A 4,785-nucleotide genomic window follows, 5' to 3' on the forward strand; every position below is an offset into this window, starting at 1 on the left:
ATAATCTGCTAATTAAACTAAATGGCACTTTATAGGTCTCTCATTAAATGAATTCAGTTTTTGGTCCCTTTTATTTTAACTTCTGACTGACATAAACACAGGCAGGTTTCAAATAAATACAAGCATTCCATGAATTGGAATCATATTCACAATGTGCTGAAATTCTAAACCATGTTACAGGTATAGAACCCGTTATCCAGAATGCCCGGGACCAAGGGTATTCCGGATAAGGGGTCTTTCCGTAATTTGGATCTCCATACCTTAAGTCTACTAAAGAATCAATAAAACATTAATTAAACCCTATGGGATTGTTTTGCATCCAATAAGGATTATTTATATCTTAGTTGGGATCAATTACATGGAACTGTTTTATTACTACAGAGAAAAAGGAAATCAGTTTTAAAATTCTGAATTATTTGATTAAAATGGAGTCTATGGGAGACGGGCATTCTGTAATTCGGAGCTTTCTGGATAACGGGTTTCCGGATAAGGGATCCCATACCTGTATTACTATAAGCTCTGCATTAGCTGCACGTTCACAGAGACATGAACAAACCACCTCTGCCACTTGGAAAACACCCATTAAGATGTCCCCCTGGACATGTCTATGCAGGGAAACCTCGCTCACACCTAAACAATTATATTTTGTTATTGCAATGCTATAACCTGCATACACAGCCACAGTATTATAGAATATACTGCATGACTAGAGGGGTTGCCTTCACAAGTACTAAATCAACACTTGAGGTTCATGGGTATTAAATCTAGGGCATATGTTGTACAAATTTTTAGAGACTCGAGAAAAAAAGGACATGGTATGTTCCTTCAGCTGGTCTCTTTATGCTGTATCTATTTGCTATAGGCAGACCAGACAGCTGGACTGCCTCTCTAAAGCAAAGGTGCCCAAACACACTACCAGTTAACCTTGAGTTGGTGACTGGTACCTCATAGCAGCCCCGCTCTTTATCGCTTTAGCATTTCTAGGTCATTTTATGATTGATTTGGATTTTTTAAACAGTGGCTTGAGAAATGAGTTGCATTCATTTAAAAACAATACTATGGGGACTGTTCAATAGTTGAAAAGATTTTACCTAACAGTAATGATAGCTGTAGCTCAGTAAATAAATAATAAATAGTGATTTGCCTCTGGTATTACAGATGTGGCTAGGTGTTAGCGTTCAGCTCTGCTGAGTACTGACACCCACAGAAATGTGTTCCACTGCTGAAACCATCTTTAAGAAATCTTCCACATCAGTACGATGTAAGTGTATTTTCCATATCAGTGTACTGCTTGATGTAGGAGACCCTACTGCAAGAAGTTCTCTAACTATGCACTCCAAACTTAGCCTGAGCCCTAAATAAAATTATAAATGTGTTGTCAGTAGCTATGCATGACTTTGTAAGGAAGGCTGCTTGGGAGTAGTAGTATATTCCCATATTCAGTATAAAGCAACAGAATCATGTTTATTAATTTATTAGTCTCTATTACTGCTACCAAGGAATCATCAGTCACATTTCTGTTACACTCAAGTGTACAGCAGGCAAATCACAAACACCCCCTGAGTACTAGCCTTGCCTCTCCTCTGTTTCTTGGCACACTCAGGCAATTATTGAATTGCAGTAAATAAAGATACTTTTCAATTGGTCTCCAATTTTATTGTTATTGTTACACTTTATTACTTATCTTTCTATTTAGGCCCTCTCCTATTAATATTCCAATTTCTCATTCAAGCCACTTCCTTGTTGCTAAGGTAATTTAACCAGATAACAGCTTCAATTCCAAACTGGAGACTGACTGAACAAAAAGTGAAATATTGAAAAAAAAACAACACACACAAAATAAAAAAGATGACCAAATGCAAATTGTATGTAATAATTGCTTTATATTTAACAAATGTGTGTAAGTTCTATGGTCAACAGGTACCACTTACCAGGGTGATATTTTAAGTATCTTTAATGTGTGGAAATAACGTTACAGAAAAATACATACAAATTATAAGATGTTTAGCCAGTCAGATAGTATGTGTCTGCGCCCCAGAATCTTCCTTTGTTCTTGAATATGTACACCCTCAATGGGATAAACTTTCCATACCCTTATCCATAGGGCATTCCATATGTTGCTTAGTTACATTACAGATGTAAAGAACAAAGGATATATAAATTGATGTGTCAGTCAATATGTGTATGGCCAAAACAGGAATGACCACAGCTATTAACTCATTCAGTCCATATATCTTACATTGTCTTAGAAAACTACTCTCTACACCACAATAAAAGTTAATTCAATTGCGGGTGACCATACCACTCCGTGGGACATCAGGGTGAAGACACATGGAGCTAAGAGTAGCAGCTACTTGTCACAGCTTCAAAAATAGACAATGCTGATCATTTACTAATAATTGTCTCTGTGTGTTTTGGCAGAGGCAATTCTCAGTCTTGTCTATGGCAGGGTATTTTCTGGCGTTTAGTAGCTGTGACAAGTAGCTCTGTGTGTCTTTGCCCTTAGAAGGAAAACAGAGAACTGTTAAGATGTTGCTCTGCTCAGGAGCTTCTATCTCTTTCCTGAGCAGAAAAAAGCACCCGGGGCAATTTTTCATTTTATGCTTTTTTCATTTTTAAAAAAGGTTTACATACTTCCCGTACTACCCTCATGACCTACCGTCTTTCTGTTTCCTGTAATTTCATCTTAGTTCTAACACAACAAATTTGATAAGTCCAAATGCATAGAATGTGCAAGCTGAGATGTGCTCAGGAAAAAACATATTCAGTTAATGCTCATTTCACTGCTTCCCATAGACATCTGTGGGAAACAGCTGACCAACCTGGTTAAAACACACAGTGAAGGTTAAAACACCATTATGTGCCTAGTGTTAGGAACCTTACTACTAATAAATAGCAGTGTTTTAGGTACAGAGCCTTTCCTGCAGAGATTCATTGTCCCTCTAGATCAATAAGAAAGAAGCATTCCATTGTTTAATGCAATAAACAGTACCTCTGTGCTTGTAGTAATACTTCATGAGTTAGGGATTTACAAGGTTAGCATCAAGTACAATGTGGGATTTGGCACAGAGACTAAGCATAAAGGTCATATTTGCATTAGATCTGGATCTGTGAAATCCTTGGTGTCAGTGGGTCTGTTCAAATGCCTTTTTTCTTTTCAATCTTTTATAATCTACACATTATTAAAAGGACTGCTATAACCTAAATACTCCTTTGGATTTGTCAGAAACACAGAGGGATAAATGTATTGTTGTCCTTGTATTTTGCCCAGTTGCTATGAACATATGATGTTGGTGTGTGATGTTGCTGGCATTTTCAGCCTTGACTAAGCTGCCATAGTCTCAGCATGGCTGGCTACAATCTTCCTTATGTTATCTGTGGGCAGCAAAGTCCAGTTAGGGTAAGAACTGGGGAGAACAACCATCTGCTCTCCTAGATACACTTGAAAACCCAGACTGAAAGTCAGTTAGGGGAGGTCTGGGAATATATACTTGCTGTCCTAGATATTGGAACTATGATCGATACAGCCAAGGTCACAGTCCCATTCTTGTTTCCTCAAGAAATGCCAGATGATTGCAGCTACTGAAGAACTTACTATATACTCCTGATGTTTTGGGCTATTTTGCAGCAAACGCTTTTGGATATTAAACTTCATGTGATATCCTTTTAATATGCATTATTGGTTAAAATCAGAATGTGCCTTTGATAACCCTCTTCTCTGCCAGAAACTCAACCCCTTGCTCTTAATTCTGTCCCTCTGCTAAGCATTCTGTGGCAATAGCTAGGTGGAAATATATGTAGCCCTGTGTTAAGCATTGACCTACCCTAGCCTAGTTGAGTGTTTAAACAGCACAAAGTGCTACAATATCACCCTACTAATATGCATCTCTATCCCAGCCAGTTTAATGATCCTTCTAATTCCTTCTCGGCTATGTGCACAAAAAAATTCTTTTGTGCGTACATATAAAAGATGTGTGCAAATTTTTAAAAATAGTGTGCTCGGCTCAGAATAGATATAAAATTTAGTGTTTTCACACAGAATTCTTTGTGAGAATTTCTTGTGTGCGCTGGCCTCAAAATATGTGTGTGCATGCACGAGCACATACCTTAGAGGGAACATTGACTACATAACAGATGGCCGGCCTACTTCATGAGTCCACATGTTGCAGCTTCAGAAGAAATCATCAGATTTGAAAAATACCAACAAAGTGCCAAAGTCGCCTAACAAGTAGGGCCAGCTGTGAGTCTCTGGCTGTTCAGTAAGTGCATATATATATATATATATATATATATATACAGGAACAAACGGAGCACACCCTATTAAGGTTCAAATGCCCAGGGTGCTAGCAAAAACATATAAAGCAAGAAAGTGAGCTGCACACACCAGGACTTGGCAAAAACATGATAAGTTTATTTAAGCAAAGAAATCCAAAGGGGCAGATTGCTATAAAGGTTGATTTTTCTGCAGTAAATGGTTATAATCCTTTACACGCAGTTTGGTCATTTTTCGCTTGTGGAATATATGCTGAAACCATGCTTTTGATGTGCCCTCTTCACCACTATTGGTGATTGGTTGTGTGTATGTAATTATGTATGTCCATTGTATAAACCCACTTAGGTACAGCGCTGCAGAATATGTTGGCGCTTTATAAATACATGTTAATAATAATAAAGTGCAATAGAGAAAACATTAATGTTTTTTACACAGCTTTAGTTACACAGCTCAGAGTCAGACTCTCTATTTAAGAGAACCAGTGTGGGATACGCCCCCTGAACTGAAGTAAA

The sequence above is a fragment of the Xenopus tropicalis genome, chromosome 3 (genome assembly GCF_000004195.4).
Source record: "Xenopus tropicalis strain Nigerian chromosome 3, UCB_Xtro_10.0, whole genome shotgun sequence".
In the NCBI taxonomy this organism is placed as follows: domain Eukaryota; kingdom Metazoa; phylum Chordata; class Amphibia; order Anura; family Pipidae; genus Xenopus; species Xenopus tropicalis.